The 16,633-nt window shown below is 41.9% G+C and overlaps 1 pseudogene; it reads left to right on the top strand.

Moving 5' to 3' along the window:
* The first annotated feature begins 5,954 nt into the window (after window positions 1–5,954).
* LOC120602107 (uncharacterized) lies at window positions 5,955–16,274 on the top strand (annotated as a pseudogene).
* Window positions 16,275–16,633: the final 359 nt, after the last annotated feature.

Raw genomic sequence — 16,633 nt, 5'->3', positions numbered from 1 at the left:
GTTGTTTTTTTCGTGTTATCGTTTTTTTATGAACCATAAATCGCGGACACTGTTCCTTTCCTCTCATGTTCTTCAGCTGGTATTTCCTAAGATCAAGGGCATTGTTAACAGAAATACAGTGCAATTATCAAAATCAGGAAATTTTACATCAGTGTAGTACTACGAACTAATCCCTAGTTTAAAATCACATTTTTCCAATTATCCCAATACCATCTTTGATAACATCCCTCCCACCCCCGCCAATTCAGGATACGATCTAGGGTCACGTGTTGTATTTAGTTGTCATGTCTCTTTAATCTCCTTGCACCTGGAACATTGCCTCAGTCTACTTTATCTCTCATGACGTTAAACTTTTTGAAGAGTATACGCTAATTTTTTATAGAATGCCCCTCTCTTTTGAGATGTCTTTCTCATGCTTAGATGCAAGTTACGCATTTTGAGCAGGAATACCACCTAACCGATACGACTTCCTTTTGACTTTTCAATAACTTTTGAATACTTCCTGTTCATTAAATCGAAGAGGATATGATTCAAATAGAAATATATACAAACCCTTTGCACAGGACAAGACATAGAGTAGGCACTGGAAAGTTCTTGTCGATTGAGATTTGGAGGCCTTATGTCAGTAAGAGAGAGCTATTCTAATTCTCATGTAAAATTTATAAAACAAATTAAAGTTTCATTCACATGAAAAACAGCAAGCTTGGTCTGATTTTAGTATCTATGGGAAAATTCCGAATATGTTTAGAATGTGATTTCATTGAAGATATTTCCACGAGTGTAATGAGACATCCTTCAGCTCACACACATAACACATTCTTCCTTGTTACAGCAGATCAGTTTTTATAAGAAGTCACATTCCAGAAGTGTCCCACCTTGCCCTCTTTACCTTCATCATTTTCTTAGTTCACTGGGTTTGGACAATCACTCTCGCACATTTATTTACTCTTCTTCTATTAGTCATGCGAATTCTAAAGCTTATTTAGCTCTATAGCTAAATGGTATATATTCAAGAATCCTTTACATGAAATGACTGAAAATGAAACAGGGGTTTTGCTCCATAGAGGTATTTTTAGAAGTAACTAAATATGGAAATGGCAAAAAAATATAGTTCAGATAGTGCTCAGCTGTATAAAATAAAACAGGCTGGTGGTCCACAGCCGAGACCTCTGCACAAAGTCAGATTTAAGGCCCAGCACACGGCTTCGCCCTTGCTTCTCCCAGGAAGCCCCAGGTCCTGGGTGGTGGGAAAGGAGAAATGGCTGGAAGCTGACACCAGTTCTCACAACTTTCTTTCTTTCCACCATTCACCACGATGTAAATTCCGTTATGATTTTTGAGTGTCTGTGTGTGTGTGCATGCGTGTGTGTGCGTGCATGTGTGCATGTGTGTGCACGCGTCCTTCTTAATAATGAAGGTACTGCGTGTGTCGCGTGCATGTGTGCCGTGTCGATGAAGTATGCATGTGTGTGCATCGTGCCTGCACATGTCGTGTGTGTGTGTGTCTTGATGATGTGTGTGTGTGGCGTGTGCCGAATGCGTCGCGGCACAAGGGGTGCTGATAATAACAGATCATGAAAAGTGCAGTGTTCGGCCGAAGCAGAGAGCACTTCCACAGCCTTAGGTGAATCTACAGGAGGAGCTTGGAGCAACCATGGTTCGCGCTTTAAAGATTAAAATTTTAGATCCGTTTGGTTGTTCTTTTGACCAGCTCCTAGTCATCTTCTGACGTGAGGGAATAGACACAAAGTCAGGCTGTGCGCTGAACTGGTCAGGGTGAAACAACATATTCCGCTGCTGTGTGTAAGTTTGTAATTTTTAAATCAGAGTTTCTTTGGGGTGTGGGGACTAAGTGGATTGACTTATTTATGTTCGTACCTGGGTCTCAAAGGCAGCGGGGACTGTCAGAGACGACAGGGAAAGAGTAAGGGGACAGATTCCACGAAGTCACAGACTGAAGAAGCTGGGAAACGCTGATACAGGAGCAAGCCGAGCAGCCAAACTCTAAAGACGTATATAAAAACCACCATGTCATAACTCTCTCTTTACAGGCTTTAAAAGTTGCATGACTTTTCTTGTTAGTCCTCGTTCGCCCGTGCCTTCAGGTGCTCATCTGCTGACTCAGGTGTTCATAAACAGAACACGAAACGGTCCCGCGAGGCTGAGAACCAAAGGAGCCACCTGCCATGGCTCGCTCCCGGAGCCCGTGACTCTGACTCACGACGGCCGGGATCCCATGCCAGGCACTGGTGTCGTGTCTCCTTGGACGCTGTGGGTTCACATTCTGATGTTTCTTTTCCGCACACAGTAGCATACTTTGGTTGGAAGCCATTGCTATCATTCTGTTTGGTTGCTGGTTTAACCATCGCAAAAGACCACTCTAGCGATCCTGATGAGCCAGCCATCATGAATGTGAGTTTTCACTGCCTGACAACGGTGGGACCCTATTCAACATTTGGCTTCACGCCACGTGATTTTGTCCAGCAGCAAAAGGGTCCTGACTGTGAAATGTTAAATTTTATTAGAAAAGGCCTTATAAAACTTATAAGGCCTTATAAAGAAAACTTATAAGGCCTTATAACAACTTATAAAAGCTACTCAGCTAACTTCAGTGCTTGGATGGTTTGAAAATCATGAGAAACTATTTGGAAAAGTTATTCTCTTTTAAAAAGAGTTATCGGTCTTTAGAAAGGTTGAGATTAACCTATTTGGTTCCACTCCTAAAAAATAATTCGAATTTCTGGGTTGCCTTTCCAAGGTTAAACATCAGCCTCACTATTAGCGAACCTTGGGCAAGACACTATGTATTGCCTCCCCCAAAGCCATCCTCTTATTCTTCATTTTCTGGTGCTATTTGAGTTTGGGATGGAGGTCTCTAGTTCTCAAGGGAGGCAGGGTCCAGCCTCTCATCTAAGTGAGCATGTGATCCACTTCTGGCTAATGCCACAAACGGTAGTGTGCTGGGGGCCTAGAGAAATCTTTTTCTCTTCTGTAAGAGGAGGGTAGAGTAGGCCAAGTTCTTTGCCATGTTGCTGCCTGTTTTCTGCCTTTGAATATGTAACTTGACGAGGAGCTATGGCTACTTTCTGCAACGCCAAGGGGTCAGGGGACTGGGGCCCTGAGCTGCCATCACTGAGCTGTTGAATCGACGCCAGTCCCATCTCTGGATTTCTTGTGATGAGAGAATTAAATACCCTACCCTATCAGTAGGGTGTTCTGTTACTTGAAACCGAAAGGAGTCCTAAGGGTTATAACTTGCACTGATTCCCCGCAAGGCCCTGGGTGAAGTGATCAAGGAAATAAAAGAGGTTCTGGATATAATTCCCATCCTCAAGGGACATTCACTCTGGTTTAGGAGTTGGCAAACTTTTTAAAAAAGGAAAGGGCCGGTGGGTAAATACTTTAGGCTCTGTGAGCGATACTGCCTCTATCACAGCTACTTGGTTCTGCGGTTGTGGGAAAGCAGCCGTAGACCATGTGTAAATGAGTGAGCGTGGCTGAGTTCCAATAAAACTTTATTTATGGGCATTGAAACTAGTATATGTGTTTCCATATACTATTGTTCAACGATTTAAAGATGTGGAAAACTTTCTTAGCAAGCCATACAAGACTACGAGGTAGGCTGGATTTCGCTCATAGATCACTGACTCCTGTCTGAGAAAAGGAAGAACCTTGGAAAAAAATGCCATCTTTAGATTTATAGGTAGGGAAGACAGAAAGTAGGGGAAAGACAGGCTTTAAAGTTTTGTTGTGCTTCTACTTTTGTCCTTAAACGAAAGAAAATCCCTCAGCAGTTGAGAAGAGATGACCAAGAGGTAAGAGAGGACTGGAAAACCGGTGCGAATGGAAAAAGCGTTCAAGAACTTTTATGCATGTGAGATTTGGTTTGAGAAGTGCTCCATCCCACTCCTCCCCCAGGTCACTGAGACATTCACCCACACTTTCATGCATTAATCCCATTGTGTCAGCGTCTAGATTTTGGCCTTAAATTGATCTAGAGTTCACTTTGTGTGTAGTGTCATGTGAGGGATTTAGTTTTATTTTGTTTTTCCACGTAGTAGCAAGATTTCCCAATACTTCCTCTCGAGAACCCCTCTTTTTCCCGGTTTGCTGTTAGAGGACGGTTGGGGGCAAGCTGGGTGTTTGTCACCTGAGGAAGGGGAGTGCGAAACGTTAGGATGTGCAGCGTGGGCTGCCAAGCAGGAAGGAGAAGAGGAACATGGAAGTCCTCACAGCGACATGATCTTAAGCTGTAGGGAGAACATTACACTTAAAGACACACACACTTACCACCACAACACGCCCTTTGCACAAACGCCGGGAAGGAGAGAATGGGGGGGAGGTAAGGGAGTGAGGAAAGTGAAGAACAGAATCAAAGAGAAAGCAAGGGCACGGACTCAGGCGGAGATTAGTGAGAACGTGCTTCAAACAGAGGAGTAAAATCAACTCTCTTCATGTGGGTGAATATTAAAAACAGACGTTGATGAGCATCTCGAAAAACCAGATCTGTTTCATGTTGCGACCTGAGGTTTCTTGATCATTCTCGTGTTCCGAGTGAAAGCTCGGTGATTGTCTGGCCAAGGCAAGGTAACTTCCTCCTCGGAGGCAATGGCAGCTCACCTGATGCGTGAAAAAGTGCCAGAGGTTTTTGTCAGGTGTGGGGGAATGTTAGCGAGTAAGAGTGTGAGCAAGGATCAGGGCAGAGTTGCAGAAAGGTTATTTTGCCAGGACAGCAATGGCGATGGCAGTGATGATTGCTTTTCATATACTGGACAATAACCTAAGTGTTTTAAATCTCACAACCACCCACCTGGGATAGGTACTCTAATTGTCCTGAGTTTTTAGATGAAGAGACTAGGGCACAGAGAGGTCACACAACTAGTAAGTCCTGGGATTTGAACCCCTGCGTTTTGGTCCCAGAATCTGCCAATAAATCCTCTCACTGGGCTGAGGGTTTCACTAGCTGTTGGCAGTATCTGGTGAAGCTGCATCACCTTTACCACTTAACCTACGTTCTCGTTTTTAATGGTTTAATTCTAAAAGGTTTAACTTTTTGAAAATACGGAGATGTTCAGTCTTACAGGGGACAATATACAGCTTTTTTTTTTTTTTTTGCCTTAAAATCTTTTCTTTCAGGAATATTTGTATATGGTTTTATTTCTCAATAAATTGATCTACCCCCAACTACTTTTTTGGTGAAAAATATCGAGGGCTATGTTCTTTGCTGGAGCCATGAGATATGCTGTGACAAATGTGAGACGGGGCCTTTCGGATGGAGGTAAAACTATGACAGGTTAGCAGGTTAATCGAACCTCTTACTCTCTGATTATCTTATGTGTAACGTGGTCAATGGAAAAGATTTGGGCATGTCTTCATTAGTCCGGAAAATAAATGATTGCGTTTTACATTACCAGACAGATAAAAACACGGTCAGGGAGCAGAATAACACGACGAGGAAAGAAAATGATGAGAGGGGTGCCGGCGAGCTGTATAAAAGGGAAAGTTAAAGATTTTTGTGTTCAGGGCTCCGCAGCGTTAAACTGATCTTTCAGGCCAATGTTTTGGATTGTGTTCAAACCAAGAAGAAAGAGCAACATTCTTTATTAGCTGGAGACAACAAGAGGCATTTCAGTGGGATTGATGCTGGGTAGAGACTGCAGCAAGCATGGAAATAACTGAGTCTGAACTCATTGAACTGATTCGCACTGTTTACTGATGTTCAACAATGAAAAGACCCCATTGATTCAAGTTCTCTGCCCCTGAGTCCTTTCATCGAGAGTGCAAGGAATTGGCATGACAACTCAAGGTCAAGAAAGAGTGACACCATAAAAAAGAGACACGTAAAGGAAGTGGACTTCCCTGGCAAGAGCATCCCAGAGCCTGTGAAAGGGAACATTGAATGTCTGTGGGGCCAAGCCAGGGGCCACAGCTGTCAGATGAGGCCTGAGCGGAACATGTGGCTTCTGTCGAAGGAATCGGTTTCCGAGGAAGAATTAAGGCCCCAGGCTCAGCTGAGGTGGCCGCAGAACTCAGAATGGTGAAAAAGACAGCTGGGCTGGCAGCAGGAGAGCGCGCCAGGCCCCCTGAAAGACAGTCCTCCTGCGAATGAGGGCCATTGTTCAATGATACTTCAGCCCTCACAGGCTCAGCCAGACCTGCTCAGAGTTCGTAACTGTCCCCTTAGGTCAGCTAAAATTGGACCCCATGACACACAGGGCTAAAGTTTAAAGGTTTAATTCAAGTTTAAGAAGAGAGGATTTTGAAAATAGGCTTTAATAAATACATCCTTCAGAAAGACAGCAGGCCAAGAGGGGACACTCTTGTAAGTGAGACAAATGAAAGGGACACTTGGGGAAAAAACATAAAGAGGGAGGAGGAGGAGGAGAAAGGAGCTGTAAGACTGAACTCTCCCTCTAGACACACATAGTTATAGATGTAACCATTTTATTATAAAAAAAAAATTTCAGATGTACATGAAAACAAAATAATGCAATGATTCCCTGTATATCCATTGCCTGGATCTAATAATTACTAAGAGTTTGCCATATTTTCTTTATATTTTTTCATTTGTTTATTTCTATCATTATTTTAATGGTAGAAACAAACCCCAGACACTTCCTGCATACTTCAGTACATCACTTGAAAAACAAGAATATTTTCTGTAACTTCAAATTGTAACAGTTATGTTAATAATTTCTTAATATCACTTTATACTTAGTTCATTGTGTCAATTATCTATTGCTGTGTAACAAATTACCACAAATTTAACGGTTTAAAACAGCACGAATTCATTCTCTCCTAATTTCTATGGGTCAGGAGTTCACACACAGCTTAGCTGGATTCTCTGCTCAGCATCCCACAGGCTGCGGTTAAGTTGTCAGCTGGACCGTGTTCCTTCCTAGCCCCCAGGGTCTAGTCTTCTAAGCTCATATCGTTGGTAGAATTCAGTCTCTTGTGGTTACAGGACTGAGATTCCCATGCCCTTGCCAGCCGGCTTCTGTCCTTTGTGGCACAATTCCTGAAAAGAATGCCCACATTCACCATGTCCACAACCTCTCTTCCCATTCTCTTTTGAAACCATTTCTACAGGGGGTCTGTCCCACCATTCCAGTGGCACAGCTCTTGTCAAGGCCACCGCGACCGCTGTATTGTCAAATCTGATGGTTCTTTCTTCACCTTACTTCACCCAACAGCACCATCAGACACAGCCGATCACCTCCTTCTTGAAACACTCTTTTCTTGGATTCGAGGACCCTACACTCTCCTGCTCCCTCCTCCTCCTCAGTCTCCTTTGCTGGTTCCGTCTCATCTCCTCGACCCCCAGATGTCACGGTGCTCCAATCCTCTACCTACACGCCTTCCTTCGGTAAGCTCATCTGGTCTCATAGCTTTAAAGGCCTGCTACATGCTGATGGCTCCCAAACGGTCTCCAGCCTGGTGTTTTTTCCTAAATTTCAGATACGTAAATAGCAAGAGTAATAATAATAACAATAATAACAAAAACACTAAAATAAGCACAATTTGCATTGTGTATTTGTACATTATTAATTAAAATAATGATGATTATAGCAAACACATAGATAGCACTTATTTTGTGACAGGTACTATTTTCAACACTTTAAAAACATTAACTCATTTAAGCCTCATAATAACCCTACTCAGGCAGATCCTATTATCATTCTTATTTTACAGATGATGATAACTGAGGCACAGAGAGGTAACATAACTTGCCCAATGTCACACAGCTAAAAATAATGTACGTACAACATAAACCCAAGCAGACTGGTCCCAGAATCTGTGTTGTACCTCTACATTATATTACATTTTATTTCCCTGCCTATTATCCATCTCTACTAGCATATCTAAAAGATACCTTAAGGTTACCATGTTCGAAATGGAACTCTGATTTTTCTCCCCAAAACCAACTCCTTGGACAGTGTGACGGATATTGTGGATTGGCTTGCTCCAACTCGGTCATCGCCACTAGCAAGAGTAGAGCCCACACTGCATGCGTTGGTGACAGTCCACATTCTGGGTTTCACTTTATTTTTCCTACCTTCACTTTCTTTTTGCCCCGCTTTCCTCATCCACTTGTTTAAACTTTTATCTTATGGTTTGTATTTCTGTAAGTCATCTCATATCCTTTCCAGAAAAAAGTTATAACTCAGTAAATAAATGACAATCATTAAAATAAATCAGCTCCTACAAGATCAAGTGCCCTCTTCCCATAAAATCCCAATAAACTAAAAAGACTTTTCAGGACCTACTCACTTAAGCAGTATTATTCACTAGAGCATTCTGACATAACAATGACCAGGCAGTGCTATGGGGTCATGGGATTTGCTCTGCAAGGGCCAGAGCCCAGTGTTAAAACGCCTCCAGGCCAGCAAGCCCCATGACACTGGTCAGCTGCCCAGGGCTCCTCCCTACCACCCTCTTCCTCTTTCTCAAAAGTGAAACAAACCCGAATCAACTCACTGTTCACTGAGCAGATGAATGCCCGACAACCTTCTCCGATACCCAGTGCAGCATAATTAGCCCACCAGCTATGCAGGAAGCAGGGCGGCCCAGAAAGCCAGTCACCACGTTGACTTAGTTTGCGTGTGGTGGATTCTTTGGAGTATTGCAGGAAAAAGAATGGATGAGGGTCAGGCATCGCGTTACTGAACTCTGTTTAAGCACCACAGTGTTTAGGCAGCATGAGAGAGAGCAGGGTCTTCTTGGTTTCAGTCATTCTTGTGCCACCTTCATGGTTTTTGTCATACCCATGGAGTTTTTATTATCGTTTTTACTTAATATTCATATTTGAATCTACTAGTGATACTTTAATCTCATCCTAAGCAATAGTATCCATAAATTCAAGAGTTTGACGTGCTAGCTATATATTTTTTTTCTATCTATAGAAAAACAATCTACTATAAACTATAGAAAAGTAACTCATTATAAAACAAACATTGGAAATCTATTGAAAAATTTTAAATGTGCTCACGTGTCTCCTACAGTTATCATACATACCTCCGGTGGCAGATGTGCCACACCTGGGGACATATTGGAGGAGAAATTTAATCCTGGGTCTCATGAGCTGCCTAGAGAACTGTTGGCTATAGTAGGATTTGGGGGGGTGGGGTTAGAAAATCTGTCCTTTAAAAGAGTCAGATGTACATACATACATTATTAGAGGCTGAGATACTGAATACCATAAATGTAATTGACCCCCACATTTAACAAAATCAGCAAACATATTGATTATACCTTCTTAATTTGGTAGTGGAAGTAGGCCAGCTCGTTTTTAATTCTGCTTCAAGCATTACTTAGCAGGAAATTTTGTTTCGAGTTGAATAACTCCTTTTCTGCTTCTAAATCTCGTGATTCAGTGGGAATTAGGGAACTATGATGCAATAAAGTGCTACTGTCACAGGATAAAGAATAACTAATGTACATAGACCTAGGGAAAAAAAATAGGTTTTGGAAAACCAAAATAACCACTAGGTAGCGGCTATAACTTGTACACCATTCCTGTTTCTGTTTTGAGCCTTCTTCTAGTAAAACGGAGTCTTTAGAACAAACGTGTCTGCCAACGCCAGCCGTGCATTATTTGTAAAGACCTTTAGAAACAACGCGGACAGTTAAAATAAGTTCTCTCTATATTTTGTGAGTAGTACCTGTTCCTTCAGTTTACCAAGCGACAGTAAAAGAACGTTTCATTTATAAAGTATCAGCACCTGTCGTGGCCTGAGGGGAGACTGTGCTCAAAGCGGGCTGGGAGTTCCACTTTGAGAATACTGCTAGGGGTGGGGAACTCCTCAGAAAGGGGCTGGGGAGAGAAGGTTTTCAGTCTGTTTTGACTCCATGCTGAGCACGAGGGGAGAAGGAGGAAGAAGACCTCCATTTAGAGCCCCATTCTAAAAACCAGGATCGGTGGTTGTCATGGCACAACTAAGCATGTGAAGCCAAAAGAGAAAAAAATGGAAAAACAAATTTTTTGTAGGGTCAAGGAAGAGAAAGCTTACTTATCAGCAGTAAAACAAGGGTGGGAAGTGTCATCAGGTAAGAACTGGAGATCTGGACAGTGTTAGAGCTAAGTTCCAGAACTTGAAAACTGAGGCTAGCCCAGAGAGGTTTGTAAAGTGATTATTTTTAAAAAATCAGGCATCAGAAGCAGAAAGGACACACGACACACTTGTGAGAGATGCTGGACTCAGTCAGCCAGAAGTGCTGACTCATGGCTTCACGATGGTGGGCTGGCAGGATGAGGGCACCGTGGGCCAGCCGAGGCCATTCACCACAAAGCCAGGGGACGAAGACAAGGAATGAGAAGTCAGGCATTGGTCTAGGGGTGATGCTAGCTCTTTGGGGATGGAGGATGGAGGGTCATGGTAGTAACTCTCTCTGTGGCTCGGGTTATAGCAGCCCTTGGAAAATGGCAAAAGAAAGGAAATTGGAAATTTCGAGGTTTTTACCAGTTCTTCTGAACTGTTATGGTGGAAGCAGTTTATGAAGCAGGACAGATTAAGAGAAAGTTGTCTTACCCCCAGCCCCCATGACCTAGAGAAATTAGAAGGCAAGTGGGGTGCCACAGAAGTGCGAAGGCTTTTTTTGTTTTGTAATTTTACGGGAAGCTTCCAAGAGCCACTTTATTGACAGATGAACGTTTGATGAGCTAAAGACAATGAAGAAAAAGTCTAGACACTGCAGACTCCAGAGTCCCCTTCCCCACTCCTCTTCCTCAAAATAGTCATAGGAATGTACAATGTGACCTGTTAGTGGCGTGATGAAAAGTTTCTTAAAAGTGCAAAAAACACAATTCAGCAGTCATGTGTTTGATGAGGCTGGTGAAGAAAACTCTGTGTGTATATGTGGGTGGGCAAAGTACATTTTGGCATTATCTGTTGGTAAATTTCTAGGAAAAAAAACCCCCACAAATATTCATCTGTAAAAAACATTCCATTTGTGCAATGGAATGTTATGCAGCTGTTAAATAGGAAGTAGCTTTTTCTATCAGGGTTTGGTCAGGACGTCAGAAGAGCCTTTGTGGATTCCATGACTGACCCAACATGGGCACAAAGACCTGATCAGAGCCAGTGACAGGCCGTGAGAAATGTGACCACAAACAATACTATGTATAGTTTTGTATAAGTCTCCTTTTCCCAAATGCGATAGTTTCTCATAAATTCACATGCATGCAACCATCTGGTGAATTTCGTTAAAATGCAGACTCTGATTCAGTAGGTTTGAAATGTAGCCCAAGATTCCGCATTCGTATTAAGTTCCCAGGTGGTGTTGATGCTGCTGGTCCTGGGACCACACTTTGAGGAGCAAGGGTTTTGCAGAGGAGTGGAACTGCTGGGTGGTCAGGATGAGCATTTCCAACATCACTAGCTATTGCTAAATTGCTCTCTGAAGTGCTTGCACCAGTCCGCACTCCTATCCACAGCTCAGAGTCTCTACAACTTCACATCTTCGACACCTGTTATTGTCAGATTTTGACTTTTGCTAATTTGATAGGCATGATGTGGCATCTTATTATATTAATTTGCCTTTCTTGAGCATTTTCGAAGTTGAGCCTCTCGAGTTTTTTCTTTCATAATAACTCTCAACATACACTAATGTTTTGGACAAAGGAAAGTCTATTTTCATCTGTTTCATCCTTTAAAACATCCTTCTTAAAAAGATTCCCTCACCTTTCTAAGGCTTTTAATTGTTCCTTTTAAAAAGTGCTGGAAACAAAAGTAGAAAGGCAGAACTGAAAGAATGGAACTGGAAAGAAGAGAAGCAGCTGACATCAAGCCAGCTGGGAGAAAATCTTAGTCTTGTTCACGCACCCTTCCCTGGCTGAGAGTAAGGGAAAAGGAATTGGGGGCTGAGGGAGGTGAGGATAATAGGTCGTATTTTCTGAGTACTTTGTTTATCTTGAATCTTAGGGGGCTGAATTTCATGTAAGCAAATATTAAGCCTTCGGCATCTAAAATGCTTACACTCCATCCCACAAATGACACACCTATGAAGAAAGTGGGAGACACATGTATTGTAGAAAATGCGTATTGTAGAAAATGCCGATAAGCAACCGACTACCTGAACAAAAACAAAACAGAGACCCAAACTGCATAATCTAGTATCTAGTATTTCATGGTCGTAAAAGCATGGGCTTCTAAGTCTTGTGTGCGAATTCCAATTTAACCACTTGTTAGTGGAGTGACCTTGGATGGGTCATTTAACATCTCCATATTTTGGTTTTCTCACTTAGAAAATGAGGATCATGATAATAGCAACTAGATCATATGGTTGTGAGCACTACATTAACTAACAGATGTAAAAGATTTAGGATGCTGTCTGACATATGCAAAAGCTCATTAAAAGCAGAACAGAGCTATTGGAGGTGGTTCCAAGGTGGTGGAACAGAAAACCCTCAATTCTTCTTCCTCCATGGACCTTTGAATTTAACAGCAATACATGGACCGATTGCTTCTGTGAAAAATCTGGAACCCAATTAAAAGGTTCCTGTACTCCAGGCAAGTACAAAGCCAACCACGTCAAAGCCTGGCAGGAAAATTTGTGGCACTCTCTCCAGAGCCCTGTTCCTGGCACTGTGGAGAGATGTGGGGAAACACCCGATCCCCATCTTCTCCGGAAGGGAGGAAAGGAGTAGAATGCACTTCTCATGTTCTGACTTGTAGGTGGACTGCCCAAAGGACAGGTTTCTCTCTTGCCTGAATCCAAGTACTGACAAGAAGCAGGAGCCACGTTTGGAGCTTGGCCTCTGAGAGTGATCAACATGCACCAGAGTCTGCAGTATCAGAGACAAACACCAGGTGGAGCTCCAGTACCATTTCATACTTTAGCGCAACTGAGGCCACAGTATCACAGAGACACCAGGGAGAGCTCCTGAGTAGAGAAAGGCAAACTTCTTCAATTAGGAGTTTACGCACAAACCCAGAGAGGGAGCACCCCCAGAAAAGGTTTGAGGGGTCTCCAGAATCTCTAGCAGGGCTGAATGGAGAATAGTCCTCCTTGTATGAAACTGGACTGCAAAGTCTGGGAGAGATGGCTGAATTTTTAAGTGCTGAAATCCCAACGGAAGGTAAAAAGATATACAAAGAAAGAAGAGAACATGGCCCATTTTAAAGAAACAAATTTATTCTATTTTTATTTTATTTTTTTAAAGGAACAAATTTTATCTACTAAAACTAACCATAAAGAAACAGAGACACATGAGTTACCAAAGAATTCAAAATAACCGTCATAAGGATGCTCAACGAATTAAAAGAGAGCACAGACTGACAATTCGACAAAATCAGGAAAACAGTGCATGACCAAGATGAGACTATTGGCAAAGAGATAGAAACTATGAAGAAGAACCAATGAGAAATTCTGGAAATGAAAACAAAAAACTGAACTTAAAAAAAAAAAATCACTAGAGGGACTCAAGATCAGACTTGCCCAGGCCAAAAAAAGAAAAAAAAAAATGTTCGGTGAACTCAAAGACAGTACTTTCAAAATTACTGAGGCATAGGAGCAAAACAAAAAACAAAAAACAGCAAAAAAAAAAACGACGGATGAAAAATGATGAGAGCCTAAGGGACTTATGGGACACCATCAAACCAAACAACATATACATTATGGAAGTCCCAGAAGGAAAAAATGGGCAGAGAGCCTATTTGAAAAAATAATGGCCCAAAACTTCCCAAAATCCAAGAATAGATATGGATATACAAATCCACAAAACTCGAAAAACTCCAAAGAGGATAAATATAATCCAGCAATCTCACTTCTCAGTATATGTGCAAAAGAATTAAAATCAGGATCCCAAAGAGATCTTTGCACACCATGTTCATTGCAGCATTATTCACAGTAGCCAAGAGGTAGAAGCAACCCAAATTCCAGACAGATAAATGAAGAAAATGTGGTTCATACATACAAGGGAACATTATGCAACCTTAAAGAAGAAGGAAATCCTCTCACATGCTACCACATGGATGAACCTCGAGGACATTATGCTACATGAAATATGCCAGTTACAAAAGGACAACTATTGTTTGATTCCACTTATCTGAGGCATCTAGAGTAGTCAAAATCATAGAGACAGAAAGTAGAAATATGGTTGCCAGGGAGGGAGGGGAGGAGGACAAGATGAAACAGTTCTAGAGATCTGTTGCACAGCAATGTGAATATTGTGCACACTCCTTAACACTACTGAACTATATATGCTTAAACATGGTTAAGATGGTAGATGTAATGTTATGTATTTTTTTAACCACAATTGAAAAATAAAAACCAAATCTGAGCTATTATTACCTTTCAGGGTTTCCTCCCTATAGATATACTTTTCCCCAAATTGGATCACATTGTACATGTTATTTCCTAACAGGCTTTGTGCCCACTGACTACAGAATGAAAGTTTTCCAAGTTATTCCCTGTTCTTCTAGGTCATTTAGAAAGGCTGTTTAGTATTCCAATATGAATCTACTACAATCAACTGATTTCCTCTCATTGGAGAAGAGGTTGAATTATTTTACTCTTATAAATGATACTGTGTAACTAAATCATGTTATGCCTTTTAAAGTCTTACTATCAGCTTGTTTAATCTCTCCCCTTCTAGATCAGCTCTCACCTGTTACAGTTCTCCCCTTCTAATCTATGATCAGATAATCTAGTTAAATCAGTTTGCTAGTAATAAAACCTTATTTGCAATTCTGTCACTTGCTCTAAGTCCTAGATGAAAGGGACAGCTGATGCAGCAGTGTGAAGGGAGGCTGATTTTGCTTATTTTGGGGTACACCTTTCCGTTAGACCAGCTCTTTTAGAACTGGTTCTTGCCTCACTGAATAAATTCAGATGGCACATGCTCTCATGGTTGCCTTTTCCCGTTTACTCCCTCTCAGGGTCTTGACTCGATCTACCTTTATGCCTGGCCACCATCCATTGTGACCTATTTGATTTTCTGGAGCCCTGCTGCCCCTGAGTCTAGGATTAGAAGTTCCTAGCCTTCTCAGACTCCTGATACCAGTAAGCATGCACACTGTTGGCTTCCACTTTGTGGACTTCTTTGCTTTAGTTTCTCACACTTTTAAGTAATCCGAAGCATTTATTTGTGCTTTTTGATAACTGTACTATTTGACAACTTTGGATCTCCTTAAGTTCACCACATTGCATGAGTCGGCATAGAAAACAGACTTCGATAACTAAATCAAAACTCCCAAATCTCATATATTACTAAGTAGCCTAAATGCAGCCAGCTGGTTTAGGCTCCTGTTTCCCAAACTTGCTTGAGTGATCTCATGGAAGCTTTGATAGAAAACACAAATTCCCAGGCCTAGTGCAGTGAATATACTGACAAGTATCCACGTGATCTTTATAATCAGGCACATTTAGAAACACTGGGCCCTTGCCTGCATCCTCAGGGCTCCAGGACACTGGGAAGTTCAGTCGGGACCCAAGGGAGCCTGGTAAGCTTGTAACCAAGCTATGGGAGTGTAGGGTTCATCACATCATGGAAGGAAAATTCTGGGTCAATTGCAAGTTGGAATAAACACTGGAAAGTCTTCAGAGCTGGAGGCCAATGCGGGAACTTAGAGCCTATTTATCATCTCTACACCAAGGATGGGTTCAAACATGAAGCCCTCAGGTATAGATTCGATCTCAAATGCTAGGATTCCAGAACAGTTCGTGGGAGCCACACAGTTCTTCAAAAAGTGTAACAGAGAATCCGGATTCTCTGAGGACTTTATCCAACGCATAGATGTTAAAATCATTTGGTGTGCGTATCTTTTATTAGGTAAGGTTTTATTTTCGCTTTAACAATCAGCTTAGCTCTTTCCATCTTTCCCTGCCACCATAATAGTGAGTATGAATGTGCTGGCCGATGCGCCCAGGAGCCTCAACAATGCTGAAAAGAGAGGCAAACGCCAGGTGCTTATTAGGCTGTGCTCCAAAGTCGTCGTGCGGTTTCTAACTGTGATGACGAAGCGTGGTTACATTGGCGAATTTGAAATCATTGATGATCACAGAGCTGGGAAAATTGTGAACTTCACGTGCAGTTGAAACAAGCGTGGATCAGCCTCAGATTTGATGTGCAACTCAAATATCTAGAAAAATGGCAGAACCACGTGCTCCTGCCCTGTCAGTTTGGTTTCATTATACTGACCACTTCAGCAGGCATCATGGACCATGAAAAAGCAAGATGAAAATGCACAGGAGGGAAAATCTCGGGATTCTTTTTCTAGAGATATAGTACATATGTGCAAATAAAATGTCTCCATGGACAATAAAAAAAAAAACAGCTCAATACCAGATCTACATTAGGTAACTGTTCTTGCAGTGCTAGCTGTGTAATTTTTGAGGCTTGAGAAAGGAGCACAGAGCTCTGACACATGTGCCTCAACTCAAGACAGGTCTTTGGTTTCTTGGATCAAGCAATTTTAAGATATATATTACTCCCTCCATCTGAGGACACAGGGGGATCCAAGCATGTCTGAGAATTCTAATAAATGCTCTAGAAACAGAGCTTTGAATCCTGACCCTTCTACATACAGTATTCACATGAGATCACATTTTCTATTCCTCTTACAATCCAATCACTTGATAATGTAAGGAATAAACAGAATTATGAAAAAATAAGGCTAAGATAAAAGTTAGC

Source organism: Pteropus medius, unplaced genomic scaffold (genome assembly GCF_902729225.1).
Source record: "Pteropus medius unplaced genomic scaffold, Ma_sr-lr_union100, whole genome shotgun sequence".
In the NCBI taxonomy this organism is placed as follows: domain Eukaryota; kingdom Metazoa; phylum Chordata; class Mammalia; order Chiroptera; family Pteropodidae; genus Pteropus; species Pteropus medius.
This window is presented reverse-complemented; position numbering and strand designations above follow the sequence as displayed.